General features: G+C 47.3%; 1 protein-coding gene across 1 annotated transcript in view; it reads left to right on the top strand.

Annotated features, from left to right (window-relative positions):
- The first annotated feature begins 1,376 nt into the window (after window positions 1-1,376).
- The window catches only part of LOC115308697 (spectrin beta chain, non-erythrocytic 1), a 309,133-nt gene continuing 290,449 nt past the window's right edge, over window positions 1,377-20,060 (top strand). The window contains exon 1 of the mRNA XM_040214208.2: window positions 1,377-1,578. The gene's annotated coding sequence lies outside the window, so the exon portion shown is untranslated. The remainder of the gene's footprint in view (window positions 1,579-20,060) is intronic.

The raw sequence follows: 20,060 nt of genomic DNA, 5'->3' as shown, positions 1-20,060 counted from the left end.
AAAATACGCTACTCTGTTGCAAAATATTAATTGGGTAGTCCTCCGACACCATAATGAAGCGCCTGGCAAAAAATAAAAAAAAACATTTTTTGGGGGTGTCAGTGTCCCTTTAAAGAATGGGTCGAAACAGGACGGGGTTCAAATGGGGAGCTCGTTTCGGGAACGGGTAGAAACGGGACGGGTTCAAATGGGAATGGGTTGTTTTGGGCTACAGCCATCGGGCCGGGTCGGGCGGGGCCTAGAAATTGAAATTCTGTCGGGCTCGGGCCGGGCCCGGGCCGTGTCTCTTCCGGGCCGGGTCGGGCCGGGCCTAGAAATTAAAAATTCTGTCGGGCTCGGGCCGGGGCCGGGCCCGGGCCGTGTCTCTACCGGGCCGGGTCGGGCCGGGCCTAGAAATTCCGGCCCGTGCAGTGCTCTAATTGGCACCACTGGTTCACATTACTAACTAATGAGAGCGTTAAAAGCGCATATTTTCTCTTTCAAATGGTGTAAACATTGGTAACCATTTTATAAAATATAAAATCAACTACTTTCTAAATTATATGCTTCCCAAAATTCTAGATATTCGTGTGGCAGCCGGGCAACACTGTCCATAAGTCGAACTTTTTCGAAGTTTAGTGAAAGGTCGGAGATTTGGCGAACCACTCACACCTTGAGGTTCGACGTCAAAATCGAGGTCGAAAAAAGTTACGACACCCATACTTGAAAGGTTGAAGGTCGGCGAGCCAGTTGTACCTTACGATTCGACGTCAAAATCGAGGTTTGATGAAATATCGCCACACTGTTGGTTGCGCCCAGTTGCGCCCACTCGAGTCAGCCGATTTCGGCAACTTGGCGAGTTTTTGCAATGTTTGCCGGACCGTTTTAAAAAAGAAACATTTAGAGATAACTAGGTCTTGATATTTGACGTGTGGTCTTTCTATTTGAGACTCAATGAGGCTTCATTGTTTTTTCCAAAAACAAAAATGAAGCGGAGCTGCCTTTCAAGCCGGTTAAGTATTTCAACAAATTTCAACACTCGGTGAACGTAACCGACGTGACCGACGGGCCCGATGATGGTCCCTATTTTGTCGTCCTGTCTCGTGCTGCCATCTACGGACGCGCAATGTAACTAGAAGTTGAAATATTTCCTTATAGATGGCGCGTCGAACGCAAAAAGAAAAGAGGAAATTCACAACAAACGAAAAAAAGAGCCGCACAGACACCTGTAGGCAAAGTTGAGTGTTCGAGGGAGCGCGCGTTTCCAGCCCCGCACGATTTCGGAGTGTTCCCTCGAAGAAGCGCTCGGCCTGCCGACTTCCCCGTAGCGCCGACGTGAAGTCAAAGCATCCTCGTCCGTACGAGACCGACGAGACCACGAGCACGGGGGCCCCGTCCACGTCAGGCATTCGAGGCAGCGACCGCGGCTGCGCACAGCCAGCGTGTCGACCACGCGCGCCTTTTGGATACGACGCCGGTGTTTTGTTCTCGCGGCCAGTGGTGTGCACGTTTTCGGATGCTGCCGTCCGAGTGTCCCCGGTGCAGCAGTGTCCAAGGGCCGCCGAGGAGCTAGGCCTAAACGTCGAACTTGACCGCCAGGTAAGTGGTCCGGCGGCGGGGGCACGGGGGGCGTGGGGCACCCGGCCGGCGGGGGAAGGTCGGCGGGCTAGCTCGTCGCCGCCGCGCGCCCTGTGTCTAGATCACGGTCTAGGTGTGGCTCAATCTACCTCGCTACATTTATTTTCTCAGTCCGAAAGTAAGCCAGGCGGGGGAGGGCATCGAACGACAAGCTTGGCGGGGGCGCCTTGAACGACGGATCGGCGAAAACCTTTGCGCTCATCGGTCCCACGTTCGATGCGAAGCCGAACCTCTTTCATAATCGCGCTCCTGATCTGCGCCGCGTCCACCTTTTTAATTCCGCGCGAAGCCGGTTTTTCTAAAAAGGAAGAGAGATGCGTTCTGCCGGACGTTCGGGAAGTCGAGACTCGTATCGGATGGAACTTTTGAGACGTTCTGGACGCCGGAGTAATGGTCCCACCGAGCGGATCGCCTAATCCGATCGCCGATGCTGCTTTGGACGGCACTCCGATTTATTTCGTTAACCGTTCTTCGTCGCCACTCGCATCGCAGAACTGGTTTATAGTAGTTCCTTTTTATATCCTAATTTAAATCTACATTGAGCTGGGTCTACGTGGTGCCATTTATTTGCAGTGTTCGAGGTTATGAAGCTGGTGCTACTTCTCGAGACGGAAGAAGTCTGCTTCGTAAGGAACTTGTCTAATGGTCTCTTGAAGTCCCCTTAAAGTGATCACGTCCTGTGGAAGGAAAAGAAAAAAAAAAGAGAAGGAATTTAAAGAAAATCCCGCAACCCCATAGAAGGATAAAAGCGAGTTCCTGCAGTCGATCGAGGTCAGTCGAGCTATTTTCGAGGAAAGCGGTTAATCCTGTCCGTCTTTCGAAAGCCGCCCCGAGGTAAACTTCGTTTATTGGGTTCCTGATATGGTTGAAAGAATACAACATATGTCGAGTTTTCTTTGTATCATTTTTTATTGAAGGATAGGCACTTCCTGCCGTCAATCCTTACGAGAGGCTATGGCTGTCCTTGTTTTTGGCGATTTTAGTACTTGATGCACAGATTAGTCAACTCACCATTTTGTTGCAAAGATAGGCGAGTTTTCTACCAGAGCGATTGATTTATAATTTATCAGTCTTCGGCTTGCCTTAACGTCAAGTTCCGTCTGTCCATCTCCTCTTCCAAGAACTCCCTCGGGTTGATTCATTGCTATCCTAAAAGACGAATCCGATGAAGTCGTACCCGTCTAAATGTTGACTAAATCTTCAATGTACGCGCTCGTAACGATCTCTTTTCTTATTTGATCGAAACGGTCGAAGTATCGGGAAACGCCCTAATTTTCAAAAGTAGCCACGCCTTTTTTTTTTTTTTTCCTTCCGGTGTTGTTGATGTTTCCTTCTGTGTCACATTTCACCCAGCGATTTTTTTTTCTCTTCTCTTTGTTGGTATTATTTTCTGCTTGGAGCGACCCGTCCCAAACCACCGGCCGGCAGATCTCACTACCGAGACATGGATTCGTGATACCTACTGCAGTCATTGCTGACTTCTGAGAGCAAAGCTCAGAAAGGCCAGGTGACTTGAAAGCGGTGGAAAGCAGGACGCTTCATCGACAGATCGTTTCGTCGACACTGCGACGTTTCATCGAAAGGTTCCAGCATTGGTTTCATCGACACACCTTGAAACGTCTCGTCTAAATCGTATTTCCGCGCACATCGCCTCGATCGCCGGCATCCGGAACCTAGCTTGCCGAACTCTTTGCGGTCGCGATAAAGCCTGGTGTGTAACACCGTGTCTCAGATTGTATTAAATGTTCACCGAGGGAAGCGAATCAAGAGGTGTCCGCGCGTGGCGCAGTCTGTTCGGTAGCCTCAGAGCCGGGTAGCCTTAGGTAGCCTTGGATTGGGGCTCGCGAGCTTGCCCTATCGGAGCCGCCTGGGTGAGTGAACCTTAGTTCCTGTATGCTTCTAGCGACCTAAATGAAGCCCAGAATCCGCTACAATTCGCTTAGTAAAAATATATACATATATATATATATATACCGGGTGTTTGTGCGAAGACTTTCAAAAATCCTAAAACTTAAAGCATAAAAAAAAAATAAAAAAACTTTCTTCGGGAACAAACTACCAGCCACGGCGGACGTCAGGAATTGCCAAAAACATAGTAATTAGCCAAATGATTAATTAAAATTTGTTAATTAACTTTTTAATTAGTGGAAATAGACATATGGTTCTAATTAGAAAGTTGCTGAGCGTTATCGAAAACCACTAAATCAGTCACTTTCAAAAAGAATTTCGGCGCGTGAGAAGCGTAGTAGTGCACTAAAGTTACCGCTCTTTGAGCAGGTACAAGGCTGGGGCTAGATAAGAGACGGAAAAATCGCGCGGGCGCCTTATCGCAACCGCTAGCTTTGTACCTGCTCAAAGAGCGGTAACTTTAGTGCACTACTACGCTTCTCACGCGCCGAAATTCTTTTTGAAAGTGACTGATTTAGTGGTTTTCGATAACGCTCAGCAACTTTCTAATTAAAACCATATGTCTATTTCCACTAATTAAAAAGTTAATTAACAAATTTTAATTAATTATTTGGCTAATTACTATGTTTTTGGCAATTCCTGACGTCCACCGTGGCTGGTAGTTTGTTCCCGAAGAAAGTTTTTTCTTTTTTTTTACGCTTTAAGTTTTAGGATTTTTGAAAGTCTTCGCACAAACACCCGGTATATATATATATATATATATATATATATATATATATTGTCGGCGAAACGTCGTAGGAGCATGTGTCCATGGAACTGTTTCTACGAAACCTCGCAGCGTCGGCGAAACGTGTCCATGAAAAGTTTTCCGCAAACTGTGGTTTACGAAACGTAGTCCACGAAATGTGTTTCGACGAAACGATGCGAACACAAGGGGCCATTGAAGATTGTTGTGAAAAACGTCCGTCATTTGTCCCAAGGGGAGACAGGGATTAGGAGTGAAACGAATGGTGGTATGGTCCTTGCTAGTTGGGATTTCGTTTTCCACATTGACCGTGCCTCCTTCTCCGACTTATGAATGGACATATGAGCGCGCAAGGCAGGTGCACTTCACTGCCAGGTGCCAGCAGCCCCGTACACGCGGTACATACATGCAGCCACAGTTTCCTATATACTGACAAAGCCTGGCAAATCGCCACGAGAAGGGCCGCCGAATTGGAAAAGGTGAAGCGGCAGACAACGGATGAGAGGAGAGCCATGTGACTGGCGCCCCGCTTTGGCGAGACGCCGAAACACTTCTCCTAACTGAACAAGTGTGTTTCGGGTCCTCGCCGCTGCAAAAGCTGTGCGCTGACGTCCAGGTTCCCCAAGGACTAGACTAGAAATAAAACAGCGCGGAGTAGGTAGACTGGCTTTGGGGGCACATTGCAAAACGCCAAACCAGGGAGTACAAGGAGACATGGGATGGGCATCATTTGAGAGCAGGGAAGCGGTGAGCAAGGTAGAATTTGAGGATAGGTTGAGGCAAATGGACGGGGAGCAATGGGCACGAAAGGTTTTCAGCTATTTATACATGAGGAGTGTAGACACAAAGTGGAGACAGCGCACTAGGAAATTAAGAGGAAAGTTTTTGGGCTATAGCGAAGATACGGAAGAGCAAGTCTCAGTTAAGAAGAAAGTTAAGGCCACAGAAAGAGATTGGTGGCTAGAGGGAATGCAGACAAAGACGGCTCTGGAAAGCTATAAATTAAACAAAAGAGTTATTGCCAAAGAAAGCATTTATGACAATTCTAGGGGAAGCTCATTGCTGTTTGAGGCAAGAACGGGTGTTCTGCGAACCAGAACATACAGAGTGAAGTACCAGGAAATTGATACAGTGTGCACTGCTTGTGGAGAGGAGGACGAGACGGCTGAGCACTTGATACTCTACTGTAAAGGGCTTCACCCTATGCCTACCGAAGACAACATAGATTTAATAAAGTCATTTGGTTTTAGAGACAGCGAACGGAGAGTGGATTTCAAGACTGTAGAGATTACCAAGCAAAGATTAAGTGAATGGTGGCAGAAATCGAGAGAAAACTAGGTATTTTCTTATCCACTGATGGCAAGGGGGTTTCATAGCCTCACTTTCTTTGCACTGCGGAGTGAATATAGATTTCACATTTAAATATTCTAAGCTTAAATGGTAAAACAAAATGGCTAGGTGGCGTAAGGTATACCGCCCGATCCAAAGGGCTCAGCCGTATTCATCCATCCATCCATCCATCCCCAGAAATGGCTCTTTGATGCTCTGTGCCACCAGATCCTCGCGCTCCAAATCTGCAACCGGGCACTCTATGGCTCCGTCGTCGAGCTGCCAGGCTATGTGAGTATAGCGGAGGCTATGGCGCATTCCACCACTATTCAGTTTTGGGACCTGGAAAGACAGTGCTGCATATCTACGATGATCGGAGTTGATCAGAGACACTCGTGTCCGGTGTTCGGAAACTTGGCCAGAGATCGCGATGGCCGAGTTTCTTGACGGTCACTCGGTCACACTGACGACGTCGTAGTACGCCGTGTTTCGCAGCGGACAATGGTTCGAGAGACGCGTCTGCGAGAATGGTGATGACCCCCCTCGTAGGCCTTCGCTGTGTTGCTTGGAACGGTTGTCCCGGTTGCCCTTTATTCGCACCGCTGCGGGATGTGCTCTTCACTCGGCGTGTGATGGGCGTTGCTGGGATGGGATCTTCCCGAATGGGCCGACGCAAGCTGTGATGTCGCCTCTCTGCATCATTCTGCGCGAGCTGCATGCCCAAGTGAAAAGACGCCGAGTCGTCAAGTATCTCTCGGTGCCGAATTTTATCGGGGTTGTTGGTTTCACGAGGTGCTTTTGCAGACGTGCCTCCTCTGCAACCGGCACAAGTATGGTGGGCTGGAACGGGGGTGTCTTGTGGTCTCCTTCCCTCGCTGTCGTCGCTTCCGCCAGACCTCCCTGGAGGTCTGCTCACACGCTCTGATCTTTCTGTATAGTGATTACGCCTCGCAACGGTTGCCACTCCATCCGGCGGGTGCTTCGACATCTCTGTGACATCTTGTGGATATCGAAGCAGCCCTCCCGGTGGCTCCTTTGAAGACCGCGACGCGCCCATCTTACCGAAGTATACCGGAGGTCATTACGCCTTCGCGGGTGCGTTCTAGAGGCGCAGTTCGGTGATGTGGCCTTTAGCCACTTTATCCCTTACTCAGGCAACCGCCGTTTATGCTTCGAGATGAGGGGTGAAAGCCGGCAAATTCCTCGTCCAAGGCGCGTTCTTCGAGCCTCTTGTTCGTTAGTCACGTGACTGGGGCGTATGACGACACGCTGTGCAGCACAGGATATGCGTGCCTCGTGCATGGAAGGACGTGGGAAGAGCCGCGTCAGAATACTCCGGTATGCCGCACATGTGTTATCTTCGGTCCGTCCGTAGTTGAAACGGTGCTCCGAGATGCGGCTTCCATGCACCATGTAGTTCCCCTTCTGCTCGGCGCTAATCTCGCCGTCGGCAAGCTGCCTACTTGCACGTCCCCGGAGAGATATCCAGGCTTTCTGAATTTCGCCGTGTACCGTTAAACGTGAGCAGTATATTTTATTCTCATGCGTTGATAAAAGAAAAAAAAAAAAAAAAGAAAAAAAAAAAAAAAAAACGGACACCGTAGACGCATGTCCGGCGTTCATTTTATGACGTCATTCTTTGTATACTTCATGTGAGAAATAGCTAAGTTTGTACGAACGTCGGCGACTGCCAGGGTGACGCCGCCTTTCCGAAGGTACGAGTTCGGAAAGGTCCGTGTCACGAAGGCAAAGAGAAGAGCTGTTCAATAGCTTCTCTCTTCGCTTTCGAAGAGAGAAACCCACGTCCCACGTCTCGCTCGGTTTTTCGGGGAGGCCCCGGAACTTTGGTTATTTCTCTTCATCCGATTGTTTAGGCCGGCGATTCCAGATTTGAGAGTGTCATATTTTTCGCGTGTACAACCAATTCCAGCTTTGAAATCCTGAACGAACTCTTTCCCGTATGTCCAACAATTGCCATTCTCCGTGTGCTGCAACAAATCCAAATACCAATAAATTTGGCCCTGAAGGGGGCTCTCCTCCGTAAAAGACGCCTGAGGACAATTTTTGCTCCGCACACTGCTTAATTTCCTCAACTGAACCACTCAAAAGCACAAATCAAAATGTCATTAACGTACCGGCGTGCAACAAAACTCGCATTCGGCGCACAAACCAGAAACGTATCAATGCTCCTATCTAACTCGTTCAAGTAAATTTCAAACAAAATTGGCGTAATCTAAGAACCGACACATACTCCCTCCTGAATAAACTGGACTCTTTCATACCCTATTCCAGTGGTCCTTGATAAAACTCCAAAATGCGTAGAAAACTGTCTACATCAATACCAGCGGCAGATTGAAATCTTGCCAACATTTCCTTGCCCCAGTCTCTCACAGTTCGGCCTGTACCATCGAATAATATAAATCCTCGATGTCTAACCTCACCACATTACACGATTTCTGGTGATGTGGCTCCATTAATTCAATCATCTGCTCCGACGTTTTTAGGGACAATGGGCTAATAATTTCTACGGCGAAACATTTCTGAAGAAACGCCGACAAATGCTTTTTTCCATGGTCCATTTTCCTTCATCTCCCTTTACCAAGAACTTACCTCTTAGCGTCCACGCCATTACTTCGCCCAACTTTCTAACACTAGCGGGACGTTCACATTCCCTCAACATGTATATTAAATTCCTCTGGGCTTTCTTTGTCACAATTCAAAGATGACATAGTGATCGCTTTGACTGCCTTCACTTTGAACATCCCATCCGGTAGTATGGCAAAACCTCCCGATTGACCAGTCTGAAACAACGTCAACTTCTTCCTTTGAAGCTCATTTTAACCTCATTGTTCCCCAGGCTATAATTTGCTCTGACCATTCTAACCTAGGTACTGTTTGCAACTAAGCGTCAATAAACAAGTTACTTTTTTCTTGGCCATGAATTTTCTTCGAAATCGGGAACACATCCGACACAATGTCGACTTTAGACAGCTTCACGTTAACCGAGAATTTTCGACATTTTACTGAAAATACCACCGTTCATTCTTTAAGTTCCACATCAGACAATTTGACGGGTTTTCCGACTTGCCGCTGTGCAACTTTTTGCGTCTTTTGTCCTTGATACAACTTTCAAAACATTTCTAATATTTTTATTTATTATTTAACAGCCCTCTTTCTTTTCTGAGATTAACCACAACAATGAATAATATTCAACGGTACACTGAAAATCCTCGGTTTTTTTTTCACCCCCTCGCGGGTGTATTTTCACCTTCATCGTTAAAAAGAAAATCGCCAGAAACGAAAAGCAAAAACCCCACTAACATTTGTACATTTAGTAAACAAAGTTTTCTCGAGAAACAAACTACTCGATTTTTTTTTTTAATGCACTGGGAAAGAGAAACTGTATCTGTAGAAATGCCGCGAGAGATTGAGAGAGAAACTAGCTGGTGTAAAAATGAAGTCTGGCGTACCACGAACCCAGGTGCGTATCGCAACTTCCATCAGGCAAAGCGAAGTCATCTCTTCGTGGCTCGTCTTGGCTTCTCTCGCTGGGCTTATCGCGGGAGCGAAAAACAGCAGCCGTTCCGTATGCAGAGCGACGGTGGGGCCGTAGCGCTCCAACAAGTCGGGACGTGCTTTAGGGCATCTCAGCGTTGCCCTTGAACGTTTCTTTTTCTTCTTCTCGTAGATTACTGCAGTGTTTACTTCTGCGCGTCGTTCTGGGAACTCGTAAACGTTCGCGGAGCTCGAAAGAAAGCCAGCGTCGTAAAATAGAGCTGACTCTAAAGGAAGAGTTCACGTCGACGAAGAAAGCGTCAGTGCACAGCCGCGTGGGGGGAGGTCTGAAGAAACTGACGCCGATATCTGTTCTCGGGGTGTGGGACGAAATGGTATCGAACGAAGTGGTCCCGAACAAAGAGGTCCCGGAGAAATGGTCCCAAATGTAAACCGGAAAAAAATGGTCCCGAATGGCAGTTTTAGTGAACCGCTACACATAAAGCTTTATTGGACACTTTTGTGATGTATATGTTTGGGGTCCATATCACAAGAGCGAATGACATTTTAGCGAACGGCGACATTTGAGCGAATGGTCGTTTTAGCGAATAACGGGGGCGCGCGTTAACCCATCCGTCGCGCTGCGCTTTACGCCGCTTCGCGGCGACAGTCTACGGCAACTCATTACAAAAATATGAACTCACTTGGCCCACCCGAAAACGCCGCTTCGCGGCGTCCGACTATTCGCTAAAGTGTCGTTCGATGAAACGTGGGCGTTCGCTAAAACGTCATTCGATCAAGTGAGTGCCTCCCGTTTGAAAGATTAAAGCTTTCCGTTATATATTTTTTGAGACAGCTAATTAAGACCCGGAAAATTGATTACATTTTGGTTATCGGCCCCTATTCACAGAGGTCAGATGTGTACAATGCTGGATCGTAGAAACGGCTACACAAGTGCGTACCCGTAGACTAAAAGTGAAAGCTGGCGACGCGCATTCTGCGCTCGGTTCGACTAACCGCTGTTAACATATACGAAAAGGTTGACGACATTTTGATTTCAGCACTGTTTTATCAACTCGTAGCTTCGGCTGCACTCTTGCTTGAGTGAAACGTGACGAAAAGAGTCGCATCTTACCAAAGTATTTCCTTAAATTTCAAATTAGACCAACGGAACGGAAAGCAGATGCCTGTGCACGATGAATCAGACATTATCATGCGCCATACATGCGCACACCACTTATTAGTAATGCTGCGTTATGGAACGGGTTTTTTTTTTTCCCTCGATCTAAAATGTTAAGTGTTATGGATACATTATTTCATATATGTCCTTGAATAGTATCTTTATATTTTACCTTAGTCTTATCATTGGCTCAGCTACTGACATGCGGTGTGTTTTAAATTTAATATCTGAAATTAGAAATGGCTCGCGTTTCCTAACTTGGGTATTCGTTGAAAGGTTTTTTCTCGTCTATGCTCACTTTGCATGAAATACAAACAACCGACTAACCTCCGAAGGTTTAAGCGAGCTATATACGCTGCAATATGTACCTGGGACCATTTTCTCCGGGTTTTCGTTCGGTACCGCCTTGTCCGAAGCCATTTTGTCCGTATCCCGCGTTCTCGATACGTGGATTGTAGAAAACAAATTGCTCCAGCGAGTACGAACGTACCTATACAAGCGCATATTGTGTGCACTCTGCTTCTCTTTACCGGTGGTTTCTGCGACCCTGCCGCCTGGCGGCTCCATGCAAAAGCACTGACCTTACGGATCCCGGGTCGGAATCTCGGCCGAGATGCACCGTGGAACTGAGATTTCGGGTTGCGCGTCAAAATGTGCTCGAAATGAATGGGGCGTGCGCCGATGCCCCTCGCTGGTTAGGCATGCCCCAAATTTTTTACTTGGTCTACCGGACTGAAAAACGGGGAAAACCGAGAATTTTGCGAATCTGAAGAAGTCGGGGAATTTCCACCCGTGTGTCTACACATTGTCTGCGATTCAGTCCGCGTGCCGACGCAGCTCTCTGCCCGAAACTAGTCTTATCGGAATCTGAACCGCATCCTCTTGAAAGGCGTGCATCAAGACCTACTGCCATTCGGCAACCTTTACCGTTAACAAGCTTTAGTGGAGCTTGTTGGTGTATAATACTATAATAGGGCCTGTTGAACGTAGGAAAAAGGTTCCCAAGTTCAGCTGGGCCCTATTATAACTTCACTGTTAATCTTGTGTACTAGATTCTCCCCTCATGTAGTGCGCTTCATCGAAGTGCCTTCGAGGTGTGTTAACCTGAACTTTTCTCCTTGTGTGCGCGCTAATACCTTCTCCCAGTGATTTTTATTAAACGTGACGGTTTTTGTTTTTCCGACAAAGCAAAAATACTTAAAAGGCAATAGAGTCGGAATCGGCCACTGCCCCCGTTGACCGTCAAATATACCTGCGTTTTCTACGCAAAAACTGCACTTCCGGCACGGTCACGAAATTTCTCCGAAGTCGGGGAAAACCTGGAAAAAGTCCAGGAATTTGGAGACATTCTTTTTGGCAGGCATCTTGCGTATACGCTTTTCCCACGGCGTCAGCATCTGTCGAGCGCAGCACACTCCATCACTTTTGTTTGCCCGACTTTCTCGCGTTTCCATGCCGGGGAATCTACTTGAGCGGGGCTGCGGAAGGAAAGGTTGTGCCGCTCTGACACTTTCTCGAAGACGGATCGCTCGTTTGTTTGTGTTTTATCCGAACCTCTTATGCCCAGGAATCTCTCGTCTCTTCGATAATTAAACTTTCGCAATTCGGCGTCCGACGGACTGTGTTTACGCATTGATGAAAGGCGTTTTGAACGCGTGAGCCACGAATGTAGCGCTATAGCAGACGACCGGGTAACGCGCGCGGTGGCAGACGATGACGGAGCTGAAGCAGACGGCGTTCAACGGTGGCTGCCAGTCGTCGGACGCAGCGCCGACATTGTACCTTCTCTCTCCTCGCTCTGTCCTTTGAAATTGTTCGCTCTTTTTCGTTTGTGTGCCTGTCTCGAGACGCATGAAAGGAAAGAACGGAATGAAGTGGGAGTACAGGGGCAATGGTTCTATTCCGCTTGTCAAGACTGCTCACCCATTGTTTGACAGATTCGCCCTTGCAACACTTATCAATGAGTTTCAATTGAGTTTCTAATGTATTCTTATAGAGTACATCACAGACTCAATTGAAAGTCGTTGATAATTTTTGTAAGGGCGGACAGAAGCTCGCTTCTTTTTCTTATTTATTTGAAAACCAAACCGAATTTTCACCCGGCGTAAAACGGGCTGGGGTAAGCTCTGCATGCCTTGAGGGGGACTGAGTTATCTCTTTTGAAAGAATATAGTTGCAAAGTTTTACATGTCGGTCCCATGCACGTATGCTACTTAGGCGCATCGACTCCAATCCTCATTGGAGTGAATCGTTTATGTGAAAGCGCATCGTTGTACACGGCGCCACGCCGTGTTCCCTCTCAACAGGGCCGGCGTTATGCACGGGCGACCGGAACGTCGGGACCCGCTGTCTTCCGTCATCGAGTTCGTATCTTGATTGGACCCAAGTCCGCACTTTCTAGCGGAGTGGACATGCTTTTACGATGTATCGGAGATCTGAATACTTCTTTTTTCGTGGACATCTCATTCCGATTTATTTTTCCCTACTACATGGTACTGATCTTGAAACTCGAGCAAGTCTTACGGACTTTTTCATTAATTGAGCAGTTTTGGTGCAGCACTTATGTTAGTTATTATACCCTTACAAATATATTCGGGAAATGTATTAACCAAACTTCCTATTAACGAAGAAAAAAATATGGCGTGTTTATATGTGTGATAAATCTGGCGAGCTTTTTTTGTCAGTGAGCTTTTTTCTGCGATTCCAAAATGAGCGTGGCCTGGCGGCCGGAATGTTAAACGGCAGAAAGGGGATTCAATGAACAGAGGCATAAGATGTCATTGTAACGCGCATTCGCTTCCTGCGTCAGTAGAATACAATTTACTCTGACCTTTTTTGTCGACATTTGATTTATATTGTCTTCTTTTGTTTTTGCACATTAGTAGGAATTGTTGAAGGTTTTCGGAAAGAGCTTGAGGAGGCAACACAAAAGGAAATGAATGAAGACCGTGAACAGAGACGAAAGCTCGTGGAAGGTCTCTGTGTTTCGTTTAACGATGCTGTCCGATGTCAGGCGTTACTAATCCCGTTTCCTGTCGGCCGACGTTTTTTCTTCCATTCTTTCTTCTTTGTCTCGAGGAACATTAGGCGGGCCGAAAACACAACGATGGCGAACAGACATCCGACCAAAACAACCGTCCAGTAACGATCTCGCTTCGTGCATGCAGGACGGCGAGGTCTCTGGAACTGCCGTCGACACCGACCACTGTGGCTCCTCCGACTCGCGCGTCATTTTGGTGCGTTTTGTTTAAAAAAAAAAAAAAAAGTCGCTGCAGTAAGCAACCTGCGCGCGTCTGCTGTTCCGCCCCATTTACGATTTCACGAATCGCACGCGCAGTTTGGTTTCGGCGGGGAATCCGGGAGTTTGTGTTTGCCCGTCTGTTTTTGCGAGGCTCCCTCTGCGGCGCGGATGTTGTTGACACCGCGGGAGCAATTTGTACTGTTGAGCGAGCTTCTTTCTCCGGTGCTCGCCTCGGCTGCTCGGAGGAGACGCTCCGTACGTTGACCCTGTATGCGTTCTTCGTATAATACGCATGCGCAGTTTACTTCTATGTACACTTTCTTGCGTTGCGAGGTTTTCGCGATTGGACTCGGCGTCTAGTGCCGCGTTTCGTACTTGGGGTGCGAGACAGCCGGGTAACACGATGTGCAGACTACAGCTCCCCGATGTTGCCGCATGCTCGGGGGTTGAGGATGTCGTCGTTACGTTCGGATCCATTTCGCAGTGCGGTCGCTGGCAGTTTCGGGACGCGAGTGCTTGCTTTCGTTGCCGGTTGCTGTCTGGTCGATTTCTGCGCTCCGTAACTCCGTGTTGCGGGACAGTGTCGTCCTCTGGCGTCGTGGGGATTCAGGAGCAGGGAACTCGCTGGAATTCTGGAACGACAACTTGATTCACTGAGAGGGCTCAGGAAACTACTCTTAAAAGTTTCGGGAGTCCTCCCATTTGTTTCTCCTCCGCCGAAGCTGACGGTAGGAGGAATGCGGCGACCGGCAGCTGACACAGGTTTATCTCTTCGTTTATTTGATAAAGAGCATCGAAGCAGCAGCGAGCAATCGCTCTCGCTGACACACGCCGACGTTGTCACGGTGATTTTTCCGTGGAAGGGCGACTTGGGGCGAATGCTTTTTGAACTGATCGGGGAATTTCTACCTGAGGGCTCGAAACGTGCGGCATCAGTGTACCAAGTGCACTGCTCTCAAAGTGCGGCTTAGAATCAGATGGGTTACAGTTTATAACATTCCCCACATTCTTCCTTCTTGCTTTTTTTTTTTTCTTTTAGTATCGCCTTATACGTGCAAAGTACGTCGGTGTGCGTTCACTTTGAAGCGAGAAACCTTTTTTTTTTCTCGCCGTCATCTCACTTTATGCGCGTATTTTAAATGTAGTCACGTACGCATTTCTGAAGTTATATTTTATATCTAGGACGTAGGTCTTTTCAGTTAAACGGGAAGAACACCGATCAACATCTGTCGCTGTACAGAATATAAAATCGTCAAAACCGAACAACACCAATGAACATGCGTTGGTGTCAAAAATACTACATCGATTATAACAGAAACAACACCGATTTCTGAAAATATTGGCTCCAGCTAGGACTGTTTTTGGCGAAACACGATTCTCTTAAGGTTACGGTCACACACACACACACGCACACGCACACGCACGCACGCACGCACGCACGCACGCACGCACACACACACACACACACACACACACACACACACACACACACACACACACACACGCGCGCGCACACGCACACGCACACACACACACACACGCACACGCACACGCCCACGCACGCACGCACACACACACACACACACACACACACACACACACACACACACACACACACACACACACACACACACACACACACACACACACACACACACACACACAGATATATATTTATATATTCTATCGGTAGTTACTGTTTTATCGTCCGTTCGAGACAGATAACGCAAAATACAGCGATATTTGAAAAATAAATCTCCAAAGACATCCGCCAGTTTCCTTTACGAATATACACCGCAGACATTACGACCTAGTTATAACGTACCTTCCTCGGTACTAATGAAACAAATTGAGCGGTGTCTACGCGTGTATGGACGGATGCACGAATGCGGCTAAACTTCTCGAAATGGACGGCGTCTCGCGCCACCTATAGCCACCTCAAGGAATAAAATTCCCAGGGTCTCTTACGTTATCCCTATTACGAGTCGAAGGGAAAAGCCCAAGCGCCGATCCCGGTGATAGCGAACCTCCGAAGGCAGCGCGCTCTCTGACGATTGATTGATTAATTGATTAAAAACATCTTCATTGCAGAAAAAAAGAAATTGGGGAGGAAAGAAGGTGTTTATTCCAATTCCAGGATGACGCACTTTTGGCGCCGTTACTGTCACGGCATATTGCACGCCCACTCTTCACCGCTTACATCTAAAGCTTAAATCAGCTCCAAAAAAAGGGGGCAGTGCTCCGCGAGGGGCCGGGCTCCAGTCGTCCGGCGACTTCGGCAGTGCCATGCGCGATCGTGCGATGTGCTGATCGTTGATAGGACGCCCGCATCTGCAGCAAGAGCGGGTCACTCGGGGTTTCCGCGTTGCTCCGCTCCGTCCACATCCCTCCAAACATCCTGCCTATTTTTTTATTTTTTTATTTTTTCCCAATGAGGGATTTTATGTTCGAGCGGATTTAATTTAATTTCGGCACGGAACCGCTAGCAGGCGACTCTAACCCGGGTGCGACTGGTTCGACTGGCTTGCCAAAACCCAACTTCTTAGCAAAATTTGACAAGTTCCACTTACTGAAAATGTCACCCAATTTAAACTAAAAAAAATAAAAAAAAAGAAATCCAATTTTGGGAAACATATTTTATGAAAAAGGTTTATTTTATAAAATGTCTACCAATGTTTACGCGGCGTTCTCTGTATATTTAACGCTTCGGTTAGTTCAATAAGGTTGGAACAACGCAACGGTACGTGGATATTGCGCTTTTTGTCAGTCAGGTGGCGTCGGCTCATTTTCAATATGTGCGCAAAAGCTTGGTCCAAGTTTTGCCAAACTTTGCCTCACAAAAAAGCCTCGGTTTGTCGAAGTGGAACCGTGGACGGGTTCGCGATGTCCCATTGGGAGCATTCTGATAACGGGTATGCGCAGTTGGCGTGCGGCGCCTGCGCAATAGCTGCGCTGGAGATAGTCTATTTATCTACGTCCTCGCCCCGAAAACCCCTAATTGCACTCGTATTTCCTATTAAAAATCTAGTCATCGATCACGGCCAACGAGGTAGAGAGGCTTAGAGCGCGATAAACTGGTATCCCGTTCACCAGGTGAAGGTGACCCCCACTTGGCTGCTGCCATGTTCTACAATTTGGACCTCTAGACACGTAACCGTATCAAATCCTGAGGCTTTTACGCAAAACTGAGCCGAGATTTGTATCGCGATCGCTGTAAAAAAACATAAGCTATTTTTTCGATACTGTTAGCCCCACAAATCAGTGTCTATGGCTCCGTTAAAAACCCAAAATGCGGCTGGCGGCATCTAGCGGAGGCATTGCGAAGCTGCCCGAGTTTTTGTCGTAAAAGCACATTTGGGACTTAAAAGAGGCGAAGCATAACTTATCTTGTCGGTACTTTTATTAAAGATCAATAAGCAATTATTTCTGCACGGTACTACGTTAAAATCTATACGTAAAACTATTAGGTCACGTGTCTATAGTTGTCAAACATGTGCAACATGGCGGTAACCAATTGGGGCTCACTTTCAGCTGCCAGTTTATCGGTGGAAGGCCTCTAGCTCGTTGATTAACGTCCCTAATTCTGCGTTTTTTGGGCAGACACCGGTCGGCGCCGTCAGACAGCGTTTTCAAACAATCGTTGCAGCATTACGTCTCCTACGTCCGAAGATTTGACGTTCTTATCAAAATGTGACGTCTAAAACACGCAGTTGTAGGAACGTTCGGAATCTCCCCGCAATTAGCTGTTTTTATTGGTCCAAGTTTATGCAGGTGGATAGCGACGCGAGGATGCCTACAAAGAGAATATAGTTCCCGTGTATTTCTATCGCTGCGAGTTTACAATGACATCTTGCCATCTAGAAGTGGTCATTTCAATTGACTAAAGCCCAACAAATTTTATGCCATCGAAACAAGCCTCTTCCACGAAAAGCACTCGAGTGCCCCGTTAGCGTTCGCAGTTTTTCGGCCCTTCCGCGACCAATTGGCACTCTTTTAAGCGATGTAAAAGGAGACGCGTAAACCCGCGTTTTTATCCTGGCCAGCGGGGAAGTGTCGGAAGATCCGAGTGCACCTGCCGGACATTCGAAAAGTAAACCGAGTGCGGGGGCGTTGCCCAAAGGAACGCCGCGGGCTGATTCCTTCTGGCGCTATTGTTAGCATGCATCGTATATCTCGAGGACGAAGAGAACGGACAAATCAAGAAGTAACAGGTTGGCTCTCTCGCTGTTCAGAACGACGGCTGATCGTGAGCCATCGAGAAAGCTGTACACACAAATGTAACGGCGAAGGAAGAAATAAGAAGCTAGAATCGACCAATCGGAACGGGGTCAGCGAATCGGTATTTCTCGGCGGCTGCTACAGCTACCTTGTTTAATTCGATTTGCTTTTCGCTCGTTTCGCGGCGTCTAATCCAAGCACCGAACGTCGTGCCGACCGTGGCGCCGGCGTGTATAGACAATGAAGTGCGGGGCCGTAATTTGAGTGGCGTGAGAGGGCGATGGCATTTCCCTTTTGTTGGTGGTGTTGTTGCGGCGGCGGCGCACTGTGCGGGCGGCCTGCGTGCAAAGCCTCTGCTCGCTTCCCGTCATTGTGGGGACGCTGGGAACGCCGCGAGGAATTCGTTTCGGCGTGCGGACTAATCCCCCCCCTCTTCTTCTTTTTCTGCGTGTTCTTCCAACGTGCGGCGGAAGCGACGTCCGTTCGGGGTCTCAGTTACGTCTAAACACTAGTCGCCAACATATGTGCCACGACGTCACTTCCTCCTCGTGCGAGTAGGGTTCCAGCATCTCGGGTTTTTTGTCTGGATCATACTTTGGCGTTTGAATGGCATAGGGTGCTTTGGAATCTCTCGTAACCTCTTCCGGCTAGATAACACTCTAGCACTCTGGCGCCGTCTATCTTACGGCGCCTAGGTGCTATCGATACTCTAAGAAAAAATGTACGAGAAAAGTTTCGGGCCTAATTGTTTGCAGTGCCATGTTTGGGATTTTTCTTCTTTTTAGTTTAGGCCCGTAAATGTTATACATAATTTTAAATTTTGTCGGACTAGATTACCCTCAAACGTATGGAGAACCTGTCGCGAATAGTTAGGGTTTGAAGGGTTTGAGTCCGAGTCCAAGATGTCGCAGACGACTATCAAATCCCTACCGTCCTTCCCCGCTCCTTTGGGATTCGTAATCTTTCCTCCTGTGTAGGCGGGCGAAAGCATACAAAAATAGCAGATTCAAATTACGAATGTTCGATATTGCCCGAATCCACATGAGGAATAATTACCCGGTGATATTTCACTAATGACGATCCGCAGAGATGCCCCGTTTAGGTTCTTTCGACGTCTTTGTAACCTATATTATATATATATATATATATTTAAAGAAGGCAAGCAAGGCAGGAAGGTAGCGCTACTTTGCATGAATGACCGGATGAACGTTGCTGTGTACTGGGCTTTGCGCAAGCCTCCAGCCTTTTCTTTTTGTTTTTTGTTGGTTTTGCCGGTTTCCTGCGAATTCTTAACCGGCATAGCTTTGTCTTCTGGCGCTTCGTGTTGACGTCACTTGACGCGACCGCGCTCCACGCAGCGTGCGTTGAACTTTCCGTCTGCTTCGTTCCAAGGGGGGATAGTTGCCTAGAGTCGGGATACTTGCGTCGGAATACTCGGTACTCGGGTTACCTGAATACTTTTTCGTAGGACTGACCGACCATTAAGTGGCCTTCTTTTAGAGTGGCCTGTTTTGTTGGAATTTAAACAATAAAGCACGAACTAAAAAAAAAAAAAAAATTGTGAACCAATGGTAAAGGCGCAAAGGAGCTGGTGGTGGTTAAACATTTGACTAAAACCCCCGAGACTGGGGAGAGAAGGGATGGACAAACGCAAGGTCTCAATTTTGAGACCTTGTGTTTGTCCGTCCCTTCTCTGCCCAGTGTCGGGGTTTTTAGTCAAATGTTTAACTACCAAAATTGTAATGGAAGAAAAAAGATATATACTATATATATATATATATATATTAAGCATGCTGAACTTGAGCGATATATGAAAGCATCAATTTGCGTAATTTATTTGTCAGCGTAAGCAATCAATAAAAGCCTAAACTTTAAATCCTTTGGAAGACCATGGTTGTTTTACGTGGCTTTAATTTGGAGTATATATTATCAAAAAGTCTCCCGGAGAAATCGGAAGTTTTTGACGAAATTGTCTATAAAAGCCAATTTAGGAATTTTGGGGAAGGAAAAAAAAAAGAGTAAACTAAAACTAATCAACACAAAATAAATTTGTTTTGTCTCGCTAGATGACCACGTACCATACAAAAAATATATAAAATTTCTCGTTTATGGTTTTGGGTTCGAGCGTGAATAGGTATGTCATCGACGACATTCCCGAAGACCTTGTGGTCCTTCCCGACACCTTGGAGATTTTATTTCTTTAAAACTAAACATATCTCAGAATATACGATCCACATCTTATAAACTACGAATAAATATGTACGAATGTAGCGGCCCCATAGCCTGAATCCATATAAAAGCGCCACTTCAACTGCCGTTCAATCAGT

This window comes from Ixodes scapularis, unplaced genomic scaffold, assembly GCF_016920785.2.
Source record: "Ixodes scapularis isolate PalLabHiFi unplaced genomic scaffold, ASM1692078v2 ptg000324l_1___fragment_1__unscaffolded, whole genome shotgun sequence".
Classification (NCBI taxonomy): domain Eukaryota; kingdom Metazoa; phylum Arthropoda; class Arachnida; order Ixodida; family Ixodidae; genus Ixodes; species Ixodes scapularis.
This window is presented reverse-complemented; position numbering and strand designations above follow the sequence as displayed.